The 21,616-nt window shown below is 36.2% G+C and overlaps 1 long non-coding RNA gene across 1 annotated transcript in view; it reads right to left on the reverse strand.

Annotated features, from left to right (window-relative positions):
* The window catches only part of LOC149828957 (uncharacterized), a 33,687-nt gene extending 13,580 nt beyond the window's left edge, over nt 1-20,107 (reverse strand). The window contains exons 1-2 of the long non-coding RNA XR_016434095.1: nt 19,866-20,107; nt 18,512-18,706 (exon numbers count right to left, since the gene is read on the reverse strand). This is a non-coding gene — a long non-coding RNA (uncharacterized LOC149828957). The remainder of the gene's footprint in view (nt 1-18,511; nt 18,707-19,865) is intronic.
* Between the last annotated feature and the right edge of the window lie 1,509 nt (nt 20,108-21,616).

A 21,616-nucleotide genomic window follows, 5' to 3' on the forward strand; every position in this document is an offset into this window, starting at 1 on the left:
TCTAGAAACAAAACAAAAAGATCCAAATCTAAAATCAAATTAAAGATCCACATCCAAACATAAGATCCAAAACAATACCGGATCCAAATAAAGGTTTAGATTCGAAGCTTACCCATCCAAGATCCAAATAACCCTGAGTCATCCCTGAACCCCTGTGGGCCACCTTAACCATACTTGAAACCCCACTGACCCCTATGAGCCTCTCATGGACCCTGGTTTGAGTCCAAAATATTGCTTAATCAACTTAAACTCTCGAATTTTGCGTGAATTAAAAACTGATTTTAACATGAATTTAAAAGTTAAACGAAAGCACAATTGCAGGTGTTATAAATGTTTCTAAAAAATTCAACATTTTTAAAACTTTTTCAAACTCAAAATTTTGAGAAAAATTTAAAAGTTTTTATTTGTTATAAAGTTTTGTATGATTCTCGAGAGTAATGTGTTAACAAGTTTATTTATGACCATATTCCAACCATTCCAAATATTGGACGACCCACCTAAGCGCAAGCACAAGCGTATATTAGCCTCTCAATATTAGATAAGTACAAAATCATCTATAAATACATCTCGGTTGAGGTTATTATTCTAAGGATCCTCACACGTAAAAAAATATGGAAGACAAAATTCATTTAAGATTTAAGACAATTGAAGAGTTATGTAAAGATTTATATTTTAAAATCATATACACAATCATTGCATAAATGAAAAGACAGAATTCACAAGTATTCTCATTCCAAAATATTATAAATCTTTAAACCTAAAGATCCATAAATAAAAAGGTTAATTCATTTACAAGTTTATAACCATCAAAACTATTTGGATCTTTAGGGATCATAGTAGGTAAGAGTGGAGCCTTCAGCCACGCAGCAACCAGCATTTCGCCTCAATTCTCTAGGAGGTTATCTGTAATGTTGTAGGGCATCAACCACTTGCTTGTAGAGAACCTAAAACTAAACTTGAAGAATATATCAAGTTTGTAATGGTACAATTAGAGTGTGATTCCCATCATTTGTAAAATGAGGGTCAAGGGAATCTACATCCAAACATTCGCATAACATTCATTCATATTTATAACCAAGGTTTTAAAACCCGTGACTCGGAACTCGACTCGTTCTTTATTGACTCGTGACTCGGCGGGTCAACTCGGTGACTCGGACCGGGTTTTGTTAACTTTTGATTTTGAAAGAAAAACAATATATAATTTGTCTAAAACCATGTTTTTTAGTAAACATAGTCTCCAAATGTCTATAAGAATATAAAAACAACTGCAAAGAGCTATAGAGGTTTGCTTGAATAATTGAATTTGATATCTATACAAGCACTTTGACTAATTCATGACTTGAATTAGAGGATTTGGTCACCATGAGTTCAGTCTGCTACTACCTAAGGTTCCTAAAATGGCCAATCATATATGCTAGCTTGTTTTAAAAGTTTTAATTCCCTCTCTAACAAATCCATAAATGTAAAACAGGGATATATGTGCATATTGAAAGTTTACAAAATGCCCAATATCAACATAAATAAGCAATTTTCTCATGTATAAAACTATGCAGGAAATATATTAATGGCACAACTATAAAAAGACTACTAATATTTGAATATGTACAATGCTTGTTCACATAACAAATGGATGATGAAACCTAAATGTGACTTCCCATAGGCATCCAAAACTCAAAAAACTGTAATTTGGAACTCAAAAAACAAATTTCAAACATCACAAAACTCGCCCGAGTCAAGCCGAGTCAGGCCGAGTCAAGCCGAGTCAAGCCCGAGTTTTGGCAAACCGAGTTTGCCTTGCCGGGTTGACTCGCTGGAGAGGCGAGCCGAGCCGAGTCAGCCGAGTCAACGAGTTGACTCGGCGAGTTTTAAAACACTGTTTATAACAATTCATTCCATGACATTCATAATTACGTAATTCACATCCATAACATTCAAATTTGCATTCATTCACATCCATGACAATTTATATTATATTCATTCATATTCATGGCATAAATTCTCAAAAATGAATAACAATACACAATTAATACATATTTGCATAAATATAATTAGGCTAAATCCCATTTTATTATGTCTAACATGAAACACACGCACATGCTTCTCAAAGAGTTTAAGACACCAAAATCCCTTACAACATAGTATATGCTTTTAGAAGAACGCATATGACCAATAGGTCAAAGTCCCATTCAACCATGTTAGCATACTTAGTACATGCATGCTTTCAAGTGCAACAAGGCATAACAGTCTATGAAAATGTAAACTTTCATATTCTTTTTTCTCAAAAGTGCATGCCCATATCCAAACGCATGACTATGATATGTGTTTTTTCAATTATTAAAATCTCAGGTCCATTTTGAGGACATTAATGTACTCTTGCATTTCAAGTGATATAAGGAATAGGCCCTAACTCGACCTTTCTCATGTGTCTCACACACACACACAAGCATCTCACATGCATTAGACAAGTTTGTGACTTGCATCAATAGGTCACACATGACCATAATCATATCTTTTTTATTCTCATGTGAAATTCATATGCAATGATATATGCAAACCTTAGTAGTCTCTACATATTCACATCTATATGTTTATGTATATGATAATAGTGATTTTAAAAATCTAATTCATTGGTTCTCTTATTTATTCAAATTCATCTGATATAAAAGATAGTATAGACATCCAGAACAACCATAGGAGCATTTGTTATTCTATGTATTTTATTTGCCGTTCTATGGCTTAAATAGTTTCATTTCAAATAATTCAACCCTGCAATGCAGTGATTGGAAGAACGGACCCATGGTCCTAAGTTTTGGCCTATGTCAAACCAAAATCGTCGGCTAAAACCGGGCATGCATCCCTAACTCTTTAGAGTTGTGGTACTACCATATATGACTTATTGATAGACCTGTGCCTTAACTTCCGTGGGGCAGGGACAAGATGCGCTTTTAGGCTTCTAATACTCAATATGTCTCATGAGGCTTATATCACTCTTCCCTCTCTCTCGAAAGGATAAAGAGATCGGGACAAAATCAACCATCTCATGAGATCAGGATATAACCCAGTTATCTTTGAGAGCTCGGCTTCATCGGCCCCTCAAATGGACCCTTGATCCAAGGTTATTTTTATTATTAAATTATAGGTTACATTCTCATACCATTATCTCATAAGATAACCCTTTCATGCCCATATGCATGATATCAATAGTCCATGCTATATGTATGACTTAATCTTACATGTTATATGTCATCTTGAAACTATACCCTCATGCATACTACATGACATCTTCAGTTTTGCTTTCATGCATGATCCTATCATGTTATGATTCATCTAAACATGCTCTCACACATAATTCAACTATAACATACTTTCATGCATGATTCCACAACATGCCTTATGCATAATTCAACTATATATGTTTTTATGCATGAAACATGCCACAAGTGATTCAATTTCTCATGCATGATATATATCACATCATAATTCAACACACAAACTGGATACATGTTAGAACATTCATGTTCATACACATGATTTATTCATGATACATACTTTACATACATGACATGCTTTATAAAATCATTATTTCATACAATCATTTATAATAGTCATGTCAATTACATTAATCATATAATATTTATTTCATACAAATTCATGCTCAAACATGTACCTACAATAAACACACTTTATATCTGAAATCATGACAAGCATGATCTCCTGAACCATACAAGAAAAGCACTTTTATTCTCACACATTTAAATTATGCTCAGCATGATCTCTAAACTATAATCATAACATTCCTAGGTATCTATAACTTAGTGGTGTGTGAGCATGGAGGTGTTGCATACAATAAAAATAAACTCATTATATGATACCTTTGCACCATATATACTTACCACATGTATTTACCCGATTTGCATTTTGTATTACATTCAATGCACATGACTTTTCTAATCGCAAGCGATACTTAGCAATAAGTATCATTTTATTTTATTTTTATACCTATAAATCAATTAGCACATAGCAATATATAAAATTATAAGCATTTATACTATTATAACTAAACTGATAAGTATTTCTAAACATATTTTATTTGCGAACACAAACTATGCATATGTATGTGCGAAGATCGCACTAGCGATGTGCGTGTTAACATGGTTAACTACACACATTCTCGCACACTCAAGTGTATGTTTATGACGCAAAACTGGGAAATCAAAAGCATATTTATAACTTGTATAAAACTCATTTTGAATGAAGTTTCAAACATGCATGTCTAACTTTTGAAAACACTTTTGAAACCTTAATCGAAAACCATGTTCAAAGCTGAAATATGGTATCACTTAGGCATTTCACCGAACACTTCTCATGCGACGAAATTTCCAAGGCATAATCTAAATTCCAGAATTATAAAACTTGCTTATAGTGTTAATATGCTAAACTAATCATGCTAATAAAAAAATCAATGTATTAATTAATTTATTTCAAACAAAGATTATCTAATTAGGCAATTCAAAAACTAATTTTCTAAATATGGGCACAAAGCAATGATTTGTCTATACCTAAAAAAGAGAATGTGTGATCGGTTTAAGCAACACAGTGCTAAACCTATTGATCATGCATAATATTCACATTTTATTTATCTTTATTTATGCATGATCCATGATAAAATTGCATTAAAAACTCATCTTTATCATTGTTTTCGAGAATCCGCTTCGAAATTGAATTTCTGAGAAAAATTTTATTTTTCGATTCGACCTTGCATTTTTTGGTATTTTTATTAGTTAGAATTTTTATAATCCACAGTTTAGTTAGATTAGGAATTAATGAATTATTTTGAATTAGTTTTAGAAAAAAATCTCTTTCGAAAAACATGTTTTTGAGGAAGACCTGTTTTAGAATTTTTAAAAATATTTTAGACTTTTATAGAAAATGTGTTTTAACCTAATTTTTGTTTATAAATAGGATTTTTTCAGCAGCAGCCATTGTCTTCTCTCTTGTAAAAAATGTCCTCTACCTCCCTCCCTCTTCTCTTCTTCCCCCGTTTCACTCTTGGTCGGTTCCTTCCTCGGTTCTTCTTTTTTCCCTTTTATTCATCGTGTTTCTAATCCCTGCTGTCACCAGCTTCTCCTTGTCCCCTGAAAAAGGATCTGGATCCGATCCGATCCTCCATACTGATACATTGTAACTCACTTTGGCTGTCGGGTCTGGATACACCAGACCCGGATCCATACCTGTGTTGTAACATTATAAAGCACACCTTTTAGGTCACGAAAAAGAAAAGAAAAGATCGTAACAGCCGAAAGCCTTGTGTTTTTTCCTCTTCGTCTCTCTCTCCCTTCCTCTCTCTCTTTTCTGTACAGGTAAAAAAACTTTCATGGTATCAGAGCCAGGTTCGGCTAAGGCTGATAAGGATTCCGGCAAAATCCAAGTTCGGAAAATCGAGTTCAAGGATTCCGGCAAGAGCACAGAATCGAGTTCAAGGATTCCGACAAGAGCACAGATCGGAAAATCAAGGTTTTTTTGTCTCCCTCTCCCTTTTCTTCTGTTTATCTCCATTTCCTCCCCTCTTTGCTCATTCGTTCCCTTTTTTTTTTGAAAATCCATTTCCACGCCTCTTGACCAAATCCTCCATCCCCTCACATATTGTTCAAATTGCTCCCTGTCCAAGCTCCACAGCCTTCAACAGCATTTCCTCGGTCAGAAAATCACAGTAGCCCTTTTTGAAATCTCCTGTGTACCCACACCTCACGTGGGTTTCTTTTCTTTGAGAAACTGTGATCCACGTGAACTCTATTCACGTGGGTTTCACATTTGGTGAATCTGCGATTCATGTGCACCATATTTACGTGAACACAGACTGTGGGTGACTGTGTTTCACGAATCTTCCCCTATATTTTTTTCTTTACCTAATCTCCTCTAAGTCTGTCTTTACATATTCGTATATTTTTTTTCTCTTTACTGCTATGCCGTGAATCTTATTCCTTGAGTATTTATTTCTATTCTTGTCAAAAAAAAAAAAAGAGGGAAACGGGCTGAACTTTTTGTGAACACTCTGGTTGACATTCTTACTGTTTTTCATTCTCAAATGGACCCTTACATCTCTCAATCAAATCTTTCTTCAAGCTTTCTCAACCAACTCGTTTCTGAAAAGTTGAATACTTCAAATTTCTTGATTTGGAAGAGACAAATTATTCCTTTTATAAGTAGTCAAGGTCTCTTAGGTCACCTGGATGGAACCACTCTCGTTCCACCAGAATTTGTCCCGAGAGAAGAGAAAGATGATCAAGGGGTGAGTTCGATCGTGTATGTCAAAAATGTAGAATTTCTCAATTGGGAAAGGAAAGATCAATCAGTTGTCGCATACATCACCTCAACCCTATCTCAAGAAGTTCTAGTTGCCATTCCCGACAATTGTACAGCGCTACAACTCTGGGAGCGACTGGTTCAGACGTACTCGCAGGTTTCTCAAGCAAGGATGGTTTTCCTAAAAAGGGAGTTTCAGTTGTTAAGAAAAGAATCGATGACCTTCATGGAATATTTGAACAAGATAAAGACCATCACAGATCAGCTTGCAGTTATAGGATGTGCCGTAAGCGACAATGACATGGTGCAACAAACTCTGAGTGGATTGGGATCTGACTACAATATGATAGTCACTTCACTATTGTGTCTCCCTACTCTTCCTTCCTTCGATGCGTTACGAGCGAAATTGATTCAGTATGAAATGACTCTGAAGGGATTCTCTGAAGAAACTCACATCCACACAAATTCTCAAGAAGTTTTTGCCACAGGAGTGACTTATGGTAGAGGACGAGGACGAGGAGGACAAGGGCAAAGTGGATACGGAGGGCGTGGTCTGCTCCCCACTCCAAATATGTCTGCTCATGCGCAGGGATCAAGATTCATTCCCACTTGCTTCTTTTGTAACAAAAAGGGGCATATCAAGGCGAATTGTTGGCACAATCCAGAGAATAAAGGAAAGGGTCCACAGACAGAAACAAAAAGAAAGTTCACCAATACCAGAGATAGTGGAGAGATCAAAGATCTACTAATATCTGCCTTATCAGAGTTGAAATTGAAGCAGAATGATGAAGGCACTTGGTTTGTGGACTCAGGAGCAGCGACTCATGTGACAGGTGATGCAAGTAAGATTTCTAATCCTATTCCTTATTTTGGAAAAAGTAAGATTGTTACTGGAGATGGATCCCACCATCCTATTTCTCATGTTGGAAAAACTGTCATTCCCATGTCACATTCCACTCTTACTCTCTCTGACGTTCTTCATGCTCCTGATATTAAGAAAAACATTGTCTTTGTCTCTAAGCTTATTGATGATAATAATGCTTCAGTTGAATTTACTCCCTTCTCTGTGCAGGTCAAGGACCTACGCACGAGGGAAACATTCGCTGAAGGAAAAAGACGAGGCAATATGTATGTCTTTGAAGAAGCTCCATGTCATGTTGTCCGCCCTGCTCACCTGAATTCGAGGTCTTCGTTATAGTCGTGTTCATCTTCTTCTGCTAATGTTTTTAGTATTTCTGAATGTAATAAGCCATTCTTATGGCATAGTCGGTTAGGGCATTGTGGGAGTCATTTTATTGAGAAACTTGTCTCTAATAATCTCATTCCAAAAGAAAGTCTTAATGGGAATGCGAGCAGTCATAAGTGTTCCAGTTGTCTTTCATGTAAGAGTCATGTATTGCCTTTCCATTCCATTAATAAGAGAGCTTCAAAACCTTTTGAGATCATTTGTTCTGATGTATGGGGACCCGCCCCAATTGTCTCTGGATCTGGGAGCAAATACTATCTAATCTTTGTTGATAGTTATTCTTGATACACTTGGATATATTTCATAAAGAATAAGTCGGAAGTCTTCTCTTTGTTTCAAAATTTTCTTTCCTTGGTCAAAAATCAATTTTCTGAGTCCATTCAATTTTTCCAATGTGATGGAGGTGGGGAATTCTCATCCCGTGATTTTGTTTCTTTTCTTCGAAATAATGGAATAGGAAGAATGGTGTCCTGCCCCCATACTCCTCAACAAAATGGGATTGCTGAACGAAAACATAGACATATTGTTGAAAGTGCCATGAGTATGCTTCATGACAGCAATCTTCCTATCAACCTATGGACATAAGCCTTTCATTCTGCTGTGCATGTGATAAATAGACTGCCCATTGTTGTTCTGGAAAATAAGTCTTCTTATCACTGTCTTTTTGGAGTCCATCCTAGTTATCATGATTTGCGTGTTTTTGGTTGTGTTGGCTATGTGCATATTGATCAGTCTCTGAGAAACAAGTTTTAGGACAAAGCCCAGAAATGTAGGTTTGTGGGATATGCAGATGACTACAAAAGATATAGGTGTTATGATCCTACCAACAAACGTATCAGAATCTCAAGAAATGTTGTCTTTGATGAACAAAACTTTGATGACGAAGCTGATGCAACGAATATGCCAACTGAAGTTTACTATCCTTGGTTGAGTTCAGAACTTTTTGTTAACTCGAATGAAGCATGCTCCTCAGATTGCGTGCAGCAAGAAGAAAAGAGTTTTGAAGACACTGGGATGTCGAGATCACAGAATACAGAAGAAGTACCAGGCAGATACAAAGGCATTGTCTACTCTAGACAGAGACCGACAGCATCAAGCCATTTAGACTATGTCTCAGACGGCAATCCAACTACTTCTCATACTCTTGAGGTCAAAAAATCAAATCGCATACGACATCCCATTGACAGGTGGGTTAGCTATAACAATTTCTCATTGGATCTTCAACTCTTCTTAACTGCTCTCAATAAGGAAAATGAGCCCATCATGTACTACCAGGCAGCCACTTCTACCAAATGGGTAGAAGCCATGAATGATGAAATGCAAGCCTTGCATGAATGTGGAACCTGGGAAGTTGTTTCCAGACCACCTGACAAAAATGTCGTCGGATGTAAATGGGTCTACAAAATAAAGTACAAGCCAGATGGAACCATTGAACGATACAAGGCACGACTTGTGGCAAAAGGATTCACTCAAGAAGCAGGGCAAGACTATGATGAGACCTTCAGTCCGGTTGTAAGAATGGGAACAATCCGAATTATTATTTCACTGGCTGTTGAACATGGATGGAAGTTGAGTCAGCTCGATGTAAAAAATGCATTCTTGCATGGGGATTTAAAGGAGGAAGTATACATGGAGCAACCCCCTGGGTATCAAGAACAAAATTGTAAAACTCATGTGTGCAGGTTAAAAAGAGCTATCTATGGTCTGAAGAAAGTATCTCGCTCATGGTTTGATAGCTTCTCGCTAGAGATTCAGAAACATGGTTTTTCACGTTCCATGTTGGACCACTCATTATTTATTTTTAGAAGTCAGACTGTGAACACTCCATCGTCGGAGGTACGTGCAGCCAGAGAGGAGATCATCTTCTTCTTCTCAACCCCTCCATCGGAAGTGAATCCAACGGTTTGTTTTTTCTCCCCCATCTCCGTAGTTTAGAATCATAGCATTGCATGTAGTGTCTTTGATTTTTGCATCTTCATTGCATCTAGTGTAATATGGATTTTCTTTATTTGCGTTAAGTAAATCTGATTTTTTTTTCCTAAATTCAGTATTAGGTTAGTTGTTTACTGTTCCATGCAAGCACACCGGATCTTTTATTAGTGATAAATTAGTTTTTGTTAGATTAATTGTTAGATTAGGAAAAATTGATAAAACATAGATTAATGTTTTGTTTTTATTTTACTCAACCACGTAACGTAAATTCATTTTTGCATTGTTTTCTTTTATGCATTAGTCGTAGCATAGTTAATATCGTTTATGCCTTATTTTTTTATTGCACGATAAATTTGTGTTCAGCCGGTTTGGTTTTGCATACAACGCTTTTTTTGTTTCTTTGTTTCTATTAGCCGATAGTTGCAATATTCAATACGTCCTTCAGGTAGTAAGTTTTATTTTACTATTACTCATACTCAATCAGTTGATTCAAGCTGCATATTTCATAAGCATTTTTTTTCTTTTGTCATACTCCATTAGGTTAAATAGTTCACGTCATTTGAGTTTTTTTTATTAATTAGTTAGTACCTATGTTGTTTAGCTTAGGGTTAGTTGTGCACCTTTGTAGGTAGCGTATTACAATTTCTTTTTTATTTCTTGACTTAATGATTTCATAGGTAGATAATATAATAGTTTTGATTAATTTATTAAAGGATCAGTTAGCTTTTTTGTTTTCGTTTGTTGAGTGTTACGGTCTACCTATTATAATATCATCTATTATATAGTTTGATTTAGTTCAGCAAATTAACGTTTAGTGTAGATTAGAGTTAGTCGTCTTTTCTGTAGCTATTCCTTGCATAACGTCCCTTGATTTTTAACGTCAGTTTGTGTACCTCGTTACTTAGGTGAAGTTAAGTTGAATAGATAACCAGCTTTTACTCTTATTATTGTAGTTGATCATTGAATAGCTTGGGTTAAATTTTTAATTCAGTTTATTTGTTAATTTTGAAAACCCGTACAACATATAGGTTGTTAAAATTCATTTAGTTGCTTTTAGTTTTGTCTTTTAGTAATTTGGTGTTAGTTTCTTGAATTAGTTAATCATAGTTTGTTAGTAATTAGTTTCTTGATTAGTTAGTTAGGTTGTTTTACTAGTTTGTCTGTGTTAGGTTGTTATAGTAGTTGATTCATAGTTAGTTCTTGTTTTTAGTTTGTTTTTAGTTAGTTTAATTCTTGTTTTTGTTGAATTTTTTTAGTCATTAGCTATTATATTTTTTTCGTTTAGTTCTATTCGTACTGCTTTGTTTTGTTTTTTATTTTTGTAGGAAAGCGATCGAACGTGCAACTTTTTGTGCCCTTGAAGTACCCTCTGAGGTCCCTTCAGGCCCTCAGAAAGGCCCTTCCAGCTCCTCAGAACAACACTCTCCCTCTGATTTATCAAACCATACAAAGAGAGAAGGACAAAGGGAAGCAAATCAATTCAAAAGGACTACAAGACTCAAACACTGAAGACCTTTTTCCTTTATTTTTTAAATTAGGATTTCATTTATTTAATTCAATTGAGTTGTAATAAGGCCATTTAATTATTTGTTTAAGCCCTCTACAGAGGCAACACTCTCTTATTTATTTGGTCAATTAATCTTTTATTTTTTAAGACATTAAAGCGTAGTTTAGATTGTGTGTTTGAATACAAAGTATTTTTCGTTCCCTGAGATTGACCCAGACTCCACCACTCGTGCGAACCAGTTTTTATTCTTTGGTGTTTTGGCTTTCACATTGTTTTTATATAAAAATATTGTTTTAAAAATTATTTTCATAAAACTCACACCACCTACTAGATTAATACCAAACAAAAAGAAAGTGTATTCTACAAACTTAGTTCAAGGATCCAACCTTTGTGATTCGCTGAAAATATATAGTGAAACCCAAAAAATCAAAGGCTCCCAAAAACTGCAATGAATTTGTCGCTTAGGCAAACCATCAAACACTTGATGTGTGACACGTAACACCAAGTAAAGAACAACAAAAAGGGTCAGCTGAGCATCCTCTTACATTGGAAAGCACTATAACACTGCACACATTATGATAAACTTGTCAAAATAGGCTTCCGCACAAAATGACAAAAATTACAAAACGAATCCATAACCCGATTGACGAGAAACAACAAAGTAATACACCACAAATCTGAAATAAAGTTGGATGGCTGTGCTGGGCGTCTCCACTAGTCTGCACACTGTCCAATGCACACCTGCAATGGTCGTACAAAAATTGAGGCACATGATTTCCAAGGAATATCAAAATTTCTTAGAAAACTGCCCCGAAAATGAAAAAAAAATGAGAGAGGAGGAGGTGATACTGATGAAAACTAGATTTGTGCTGATGACAAAGGTGGCAATAACTACACAGTGAACAACACGTACCTCTGCATGCTGGTGAGATGGAAATGAGCCTAATCTATTAGGCACACATCCCAATATAGGAAACAACGTAAAAAAATGAAAGAAACCTTGTCAGGGTAGATCGGCTAGTGTAGAAATACCCAAAATGCAAGAATTTTAGAAGAAATAGGGGATAGGGTAGGAATATCATAAGAAAGGAAAAAAAAAGGAAAAAATCCGGCCATTACCTGTCGAAGTGGTTTGGCTCTTCCAAAACCAAGAAGAGATGAAAAACAAGGGCCCTCTTCCCTACGCAACGACACCCGAGCATATGCTCGGTTCGAAAGAAACAAGAACAAACAGAGTAATCGACTATTGAGAATCCATTAAGAAGAGGATAAAAATAAAAATAAAAATGGGGAAGATGAAGAAGGTGATGGGAAAGTAATTGACTCATCTTAGCCTTGATTAGGTAAGGGGGTTGACTTCATGCTGAAGAAGGATGGCCTCCGGTGATGAAGAACGAGAGAGGAGGAGCGAGGGGGATGGCTCAGGGAGCTCCGGCGAGTCCTCTAGCTATCAAGGGTGGCACTGATGGGTCTTGAACATCGGACAGTTGGACGATGGTCGTGAACGACAAAAATAAGAGAGAGAGGAAAGGCAGAGGCAAGTGGCAGCGACTTAGGTAAAATGAGGAAGAAGGGGTGTTCGATTGGGTTTTGAAAAGGAAAGAAGAGAGTGGAGAGAGAGGTCAACGATGGGGATGTCCGTTGGGCAAACGAGAAGTGAGAAAGAGGGCCGACTAAGTAAAAATGGTAAAGAAAGAGGGAGAAGTCGGGTGCCCTAGGTGAGCCCACTCTTTACCCTTTCTCCCCTATGGGCGCAAATCCAAAGATTGGATCCTATTTGGATACAAATAACCTCAAAAACAAATAAGCACAAACAATTGATCTTAAATAAAAATTCAAAACTAAAATACATATAAATGTTACATTTAAATAATATTTGCTTAGGCATTCCAATTAGGATTAAAGGTAATGTTTATTTAGTTGTTTAAAATCTCTAAAACTTTATGTTCGAGTTGATTCATTTGGGTCCAACCCGTATAGAGTTCGAGTCCATTTTAAAATCTACAAATTTTATTTTATTTTATTTATTTTTCTAAAATTTATTTCTTTTCACTTCTATCACAATTTAACTATACTAACTCTAACTAGTTCATAGTTTTGATACCTTCTAAAATAATAATTTATTTGATTAAAATCTTTTGCAGACATTATTTTATGACCAAATACCCTTTTTTATTTTATTTTTTTGAAAATCGTTATAATGCATCTAGTTATGTTCAAAATACCTCAAAAACACTCTGATGAGTTTGTGACTCTCTAAAACAATTAGTTTTCATGACATTTTAATTATTTTAACAATATTTTGTCTGAAATAATTCTTGGAATAACTATTTTTCCCTTATTGGTCAAAATGAATAATTAAGCATGTAAAATACTTATAATTGACAATTAGAAGATAGAAACACATTTTTGACTTGGGAATAAAGCTATTCTCTATATTTATTTCTAATATAAAAAAATTATGGGTTTTACAAGAAGACAAAAAAAAACTAAAAACCATAAAAAAGGAAGACATTAAGAGAGGATTGCAGTTTCAACTCTGCACACCCCAATCCAGTCTAATGAATTCAATAGCCATTTGAGATGAGCCCTCACACCAAGTTCTCATCGCAGCTGATTATAAATGCCCTCAATGTCACAAGCTTTACCATGAAACATACGGTTGTTTCACTCTAACCATAGAAGCCTCCAAGCTGTCAATACCCAAACTTGCCAAAGGAATTGCCACCACATGCTCATGGGCCTGACGTGAGGAGTAGTAAGAACTTCCCTAGAGAAGGATAAGTATCCCAATTGAAGAAAACATCGCTCCAAACGCGGCATAAAAGAGTGCAAAAAAAATTACATTCTTAAAAAAGATGGGGTGTGGACTCTTTCTCACCAAAGCATAGCGGACACCGACTAGCAAGATGAAAACTACATTTCTTGAGTTTAGAGTCTGAGTTCACCACGTCAAGAAGGATCAACCAGCCCATGAAAGACCCACGACGGGGCAACCTTGCACCCTATAAAGTATGCTTGGGAAGCCGAGGGATAGAGGGTGGCCCGAGGAAAATGTACATGGAGAACAAAGAAAAAAACTCGTCCCTAGTAAGATACCAAGACACTATGTCTTCATGGTGTGAGAGAGAGATACTTGATAAGGAAGCCATGAGTGCAGTCCATTGTTGAGAAGCCAAATTAGATGGCTCTCTATGCAAAACAATGTCCTACATACCCCCATGATAGACCAAAAGTCACAAACCCTTCCATATTTGTCTCTAGCAAGAAAATACACAAAGGGATAAGAGTCTCTTAGCTTTATGTCACTGCACCATACATCTTGCCAAAACAAAGTATTTTCACCATTTTCAACTTTCACCCTCACCACCTCATTGAATGAATCCAAAACTGAGATCTGTTCCTTCCAAATGTTGGAACCTTTAACCTACCTATTGTTCTCCACCTATCGCCATGACCACCCTACCAAACCATATTTTTTTGAAAAAATAATACTAATAGAACTTTCTCTCCTACAAATTCTCCAAATCCATTTGGCTAGTAAAGCTTTATTGAATCTCTCCAAGTTATGAATTCTCAAACCACCCACATCCAAAGGTTGAGAGATAGAAGTCCAATTAATTATGGCCTTAGATTTTCCTTCCAAAGACCCATGCCAAATAAATTTTTGAAATAGGGAATTCAATCACTTCTCTACTTTCTTTGAGATTTTGAACACTTGGAGAAAGTGCAAGACTGATCAAGATATATGTGATGAAATTCCTATCTTAATGGTTTTGATATCAGATAATTTAAAGAAGGAAAAAAGAAAAACTTGTATGTGATGGAATTTCTATCTTTCTTGTAAGAATCTGAACTAGAATATTCATTAGTGTTTCTGCAGGGAAAAAAATAATTAGGGGCCAAGCAGAAAATGAGTTTAAAGTTGAAGTTGAGGCTATCGGGCGGGTCGACATAAGAATCTAGTGAGGTTGTTGGGCTATTGTGCTGAAGGAGCTCATAGGTGATCAATCATTTCTTCTTGTCACTAAATCTCATTTTCAATTTTCACCTATTTTGGATATATGGTCTAGTTTTCATTAATTTTTCCTAATTGTTGTGATGTATGTGGATAATTATCAGGTTGCTTGTTTACGAATACGTGGACAACAAGAATTTGGAAAGATGGCTTCATGGGAATGTAGGAGACTATAGCCCTTTAACATGGGAAATTAGGATGAATATTATACTTGAATAGCAAAAGGGTACAATGGTTTTATCTTCTTGAAATACATGTTTGTATTCCTTTGCTTGCCACGTTGTTTTTATAATGGTGAAATTTCACACAAAATGCAGGCTCACTTATCTGCATGAGGAATTGGAGCCTAAGGTTGTTTTTTCATCGTGATGTTAAGTCGAGTAATATATTGGTAGATAAGCAATGGAATCCCAAAGTTTCCATAATTGTTAATTTTTTATTTTGTTTATCATATTCATCTTCAGTTTCCATAATTGTTAATTTTTTATTCTGTTTATCATATTCATCTTCAGTTTCCATAATTACTGTGTATGGTCATTCTCCGAAAGCATTCGCCTTTGTTTTATCTGTATGATTAATGTATAATTGTGCTCAACATTCAACTGTGCATATGTGATGTTAGTGTTCATACATCTTTAAAACAGAACCGGAATGCTAATTCAACACATACCAGCAGACACCATGGTCGATGCGATGTGTGGGTGCTCGACATTCTCCTCAGCCTATCGATGCCCACGATGAGCCCATGCATTCAAGTCGATGGTGAGCAGGACCCTGAACCCAAATGAGAATTATGAGAACACAGGCTTGAGCTACTCTCATCATGCAGCCAAGCCTCATATTTATAATAGAGGATAAGGGGGTTACAGGATGTGAACCCCTTCACATTTACATAACCCCTACCCCACTAAATCCCACTAATTGTCTCATTAGTGTCAAATCGGATCACACTATGGGTTGGACCCAAACCCAAATGTTCAACATTCTCCCACTTGACCCATTGACACTAAAAGGGTACTAAAGCGAAGTTTATATTATTATCTCGACTTAATTCTTTATGTGGGTTCACATGTTATCCTGTATCACAAGAATGAATCATATGAGTCATGGAGATGATCACCTCTTTATGAAATATCACATTTTTATATACTGCAGTATAATTCACTTTCAGTGTTTTAGCATGTTAAGATTACCTTTATTAATAGGTTGGTCTCTAACCCATTCTATTAGTCCTTTTAATATTGTTATTCTGCTATTCTCTCTAACCAAATGAGAGATCCTTTATGCAAAATCAATAATACACGAAGCCATAGAAAATCAATTCAGTTTCACAAATGTGATCACATATAACTATAATGTATTGTCATACATCAGAAGAAATCAAACAAATCCATCCCCTTTACATGTTAGAAATACAATCCCAGTGCTAGCCCTTTAGTAAGGGGATCTGTAGTCCTTTATTTAACAACAAGTACTTTAACTCCATGTGTCGACATGAGGTTGAACTCTTGTTGTTATTTGAGAAGGACACAACTACTTCATTATCACAAACGATCTTTAGTGGTCTCTCAATAGAGTCCACAATCCCAAGACCCATAATGAAGTTTCATATCCAAATGGCCTGAGATGAAGTCTCCTATAGAGCAATAAATTTTGCCTCCATGGTATGAGCAACAATTATAGACTGCATTCCACTTCTTCATGAGACAACACCACCTGTTAGTAGAAAGATGTATCCAGTAGTAGACTTTCTACTATCGAGACATCCTTCTAAGTTTGCATTAGAGTATCCAATGACCTCTAGGTGGTCAACTTTTATGTAAGTCAACATATAGTCCTTCGTTCCTTGCAAATAGTGTATGACCTTCTTTGTTGCCTTCTAGTGTGTAATGCCTGGATTTGATTGATATATACCAAGCATTCCCACAACAAATATAATATTAGGTCTGCACATACTCCAAACTTCCAACCGCTGAAGCATATGGGACAGTTGCCATCTGAGCCTTTTCATTATCATCTTGAGGATAGTCTTTTAGGCTCAATTTATCCCCTTTCACTATGGGTGTCAAACTAGGAGAACAATTCTCCATCCCATATCTTTTAAGAACCTTAAGAATATAAGATTTCTTAATAATAATAACTTGGAGTTTTCAAATTTGAAAATAAAACTAAACTTATCAAGTTTCAAAATTGAAATCAGGTTTCGACTATAGAATAGAACATAAAATGTATCAACCAAATCCAAAATAAATACGGATTCCAACACAACTCTACAGATCCCAACGTTCTTGACATGCGAACACATCTTATTTCCTGAGAAAATGTATCTTTCATGCTTTGTTGGTTCCCTTTTGTTAAAAAATGCTTGAAAAGAGTTGGCAATGTGCATCGTAGCACCAGAATCAATCCACCAACTAAACTTCATTTCCAAAGTTTATATATAAATTATGTATCACTTGGTTTGATCATTGAAAGAAAGGAGAAATATGGTGTTCGAAGATGTCTTGCACCGCTTGGCACTTGTTTGCAGTTATTCTTTTTATGGTGTAGAATCATCGAATTGGGCAGTAGCCTGGACATATGCTTTGTGAAAGTCCACGTGATGATAACAACTTGTAGTCAATCGAGAAGCAAGGAACTGATTCAGATGATGGTAGTGGTTGTGAAAAGGCTAACCATTTGGAGAACAAGAATAGGTGGAGAGAACAATCAATGCTAGCTAAATAGCTTATTTTGTGAAGCAACAATATCTAAATTATAGCCACTGACAAGTCAAAGGCAATACTTGGGGTTCTTGCCTTTATGATCTTTTTCTTTCTCTTGTGCTACTGCTAAGGCAATAAGATATATATATTTTTGCTACTAAAGCCTATAGCAGCGACAAAAATGTCACCACTATAGGCCAATAACAGCGACCTTAAGTCACCGCTATAAGCCAACAACGACAACCATAAGTCATCACTATAGGCCATTAATGGCAACTTAATATCATATAACCACTAGTTATTTATTGTTGTTATCTTTTATAACAACGACTTAATTGTTGCCGTTATAGGTTAGTCGCCCTTATAGGGGTGTTGCCATTATAGGATAAGTCACCAATATTGGGGTGTACCCTTTAACGACGGCCTATAAATATTGTTGTTATTTCTCAACAGAGGCCAAAACTAGACGATCACTTTTTGTCGCCGTTATAGACCTATAGCAACGACAAAGAGAGCAATAGCGGCTATTGACCCTCATTCTTGTAGTGATCAATGGTTTCTTCCTCTATTTTGTTTGTCGGGTGATATCTCATCACTTTGCAAGTATTGCTTCCACTAGAAAAAAAATTGATGGTCCTTCAAAGATATTCCAAGTGCAGCACAACGGTCATTGCACCATTTTCTAACTCCTTAATTGATGTTGACTTCAAAGTGAAACAATAGATGATGCAATTGTATGTAAAGGAAGAGAAACATGTGAATATAAACCATGGACCTATATAAAGGGAGAGAGGGCTTACTTAGAAAAAGAACAAACCTATGAAATCAAATCCCCTCCTGAAGAAGGTTGTATACATCCCTATCAGCTTCTTCATATGCACGCACATCAGTCTCGATCCTATAGTGGTACCGGAGCTTCAAGTTGGTGGTGTGTACAGTGTCATCTCTGGATCGTCGTTTGATGCTTAGAGCCACGAGTCATCGATCAACGGTCACTGAAAAACAAAATCAATAGAAAAGGTCAATGTGCTTCGTTGATTAGGCATATCAGACAAGTCGTTGGATTCCAGCGACCCCTGTCTCGTGGCTCTGAGCATTATATATAATAGAGAGGAAACAGTGCTGAATCGGGTCTACCTAACGATTTTTTTCCATCATTTTTTTTATTATTCGAAAACATCCCCTGCAAGTAGGGGTGGCTAAACCTGACACGACCCGCCAACCCGACCCGCCAACCCACCTCTTACTCTTAGGCAGGTTCGGGTTGGGCTTAAGCCAACCCGTTTAATAAATGGGACGACCCGCCTAACCCGTTTATTAAACAGGTCGAGTTCGGGTTGGGGGTATGCCAACCCACCAACCCGGCTGACCCGTTTAATAAACGGGTTAGGCCGGTGGGTCAACCCGCCAAACCGACCTGCCAACCCGCCCACCAACCCAACCCGCCCGCTACCCACCAACCCGTTTTCCCGACCCAACCCATTTATTAAACGGGTTGGTGGGTCATGTCGGGTTACCTGTTTATTAAATGGGTCGGGTTAGTGTTTGCCACAGTCGACCCATTTAATAAACGGGTCGGGTTCGGGTTGAGGTATGCTGACCCGCCAACCCGACCCGATTGCCACCCCTACCTGCAAGTTAAAATAAAATAATAAAAAAAAACCTCACTTGGTTTTCTTTTAAGATCTCTGATATAAGGCTCGAACCCCATCTGAGGTCTGCAACAGATATCACAGGGTCACACAAAACAAAACAAAAATGATTTTTTTTTGTTTTGGCTAAATCAAATTTTTTTTTGGAAGGTAGCCAATAACCGGCAACCTCCGCTTCTTAGTTTCCTTTTGGCGACCATAATATAAAAAAAAAAGAGGAGACCCTGAATCGGGGAATAGGAGGGAAATATAAGAGGAGGAAGAAGATCACAGACCCCGAATCGGGGCCTACGTCTGTTTCCATCAGATCATAAAAGAAAAACATGAACGTCTTTTTTTTTTGCTCCTTGGAATAGCAAAGTTTTTTATGGGGGAGTCTTATGCTACCAGCGACCTCCCTTCATTAAACATTTAGTAAGAGGTTGTCGGCATCTGGCAACCTTACTAAAAAAAACACAAAAAAATATAGAAAATTGGGAAAAACAAAAACTGGGAGGGTTACCTATTTTTTTTTCTGTCGGTTCATTCCTCTTCCGGCGACCCATTCGACAAGGCGATCGAACCCAAAGGGGTTTATCATAAAAAAAAGGGGAAAACTAAGATTTTTTTTTCTTTCTCGATCCTCTATCGCTGAAACAACGAGCAGGGTCGCTCTGGTGACCTCTGGCAGCATCGAAGCCCTCTGGTAATAGGGCATTAAACATCGATCTCTTTTTCAAGCGAATGAACTAGGAGATCTATCATTTTTTTACACACTAACTCAAAAAAAAATCAAGCTTCTATTTTTCTCCAGAAATATCGAGCCCCTTTTATATGCATTTATAGGCGAAATTACAGAAAATCCCCTGCTCTTCTCTGGTAATGCCAGTCATATCCCTGCCAAGCAAAATTACTTGTTACCCCTGGTCTTTTCTTGTATTACCAGTCAAGTCCCCCCCTACTTGGTTAAATTACTTCTTTGACCCTGCATTTAATTTAATTATTTGTTCTATCCTTCTGTAATAAATTTACTGCATTGGCCTTGCACTTTTCTATTTTTGACATCTATATCTCTAAATTATGAAAGAGGTCCTCAGTTTTTTTGGTAATTCCAGAAAGGGGCCTGAACTCTAAAATATTATCCAAAACAGACTTAGGTTTTTTATTTTTTGCAGAAAACCTTCTGTTTTCTTTAAATCCTATTTTTTTCTTTCGGATAATATTTTTAGCAGTACTCTCTGATTTTTTTTCTAAAATTACAGAAAAGTGCTCAAAAAGTACATATTTGCTTATTTTCTTTGAAAATCAAGCAATTGATTATCGTGTGTGTGTATATATATATATATATATTTATTTATTTATTTATTTATTTATTTATTTATTTAGTACTTGCATGAAATAGCAAAGTAGTTCTTCATGAAATTGCTATATTTCATGAGTTTATGGCTAATGTTCTCTTATTCATCTACTTGTTGAATGTTGGATTTACTTTTATCATACTTTTCCATCTTAAAATATCTAAATTTTAAAAAATAATAAGTAGAGTTTATGCAACCGAATTAGCCAAAATTGACAAACTTAATGGCACCAATTTCTATATTTGGAATAGGAGGATCTCTCTTGTTTTAACTTTAAAGGGCATCGAGAATGCCCTCACTACTGAAATGAAAGACTCTAGTGTCGAAGCTACCGAAGAGGTCAAATCAGCTTTTAAAAAATATAAAAAGGATAACATGTTGGTTAGAACCATCATTCTCACTTATATGGATGATGACCTTATTAGGGTGTTCAAAGATTACCCTATAACTAAGTCAATTTTTGATGCCATGTCCAAGAAATATGATACTACTTCTGAAACACACATACAATTACTACTAGAATAATATAATTTATGTCGGATGCAAGAAAATACTAATGTTGTTGATCATGTAAACAAAATATTTGTAATGGCAAAGGACCTGGTGATAGTTGAGAATATTATCCCTGATCGTATGCAGATATCCATTATTTTGTATAGTCTCTCATCTTCATAAAAGATGGTGCAAACGGCCCTTAAACTGAATTCAAAAAATCTAACCCTAGAAGAGCTTTCAACTCAATTGAAAATTGAGCAGCAACATATGCAACAAGATACGAAAAGTGAATTACATTTCGCGAAGGATGCTCCCAATCACAGTCATATCCCTACTTCACGTCCACCTTTTAAGAAGATTTTTTTTAAAGGTAATGGCAAATTTGATAAGAGGAAAGGTCCAACATTCTGCAAGCCGCAGG

This window comes from Nuphar pumila, chromosome 9, assembly GCF_984573655.1.
Source record: "Nuphar pumila chromosome 9, dmNupPumi1.hap1.1, whole genome shotgun sequence".
Classification (NCBI taxonomy): domain Eukaryota; kingdom Viridiplantae; phylum Streptophyta; class Magnoliopsida; order Nymphaeales; family Nymphaeaceae; genus Nuphar; species Nuphar pumila.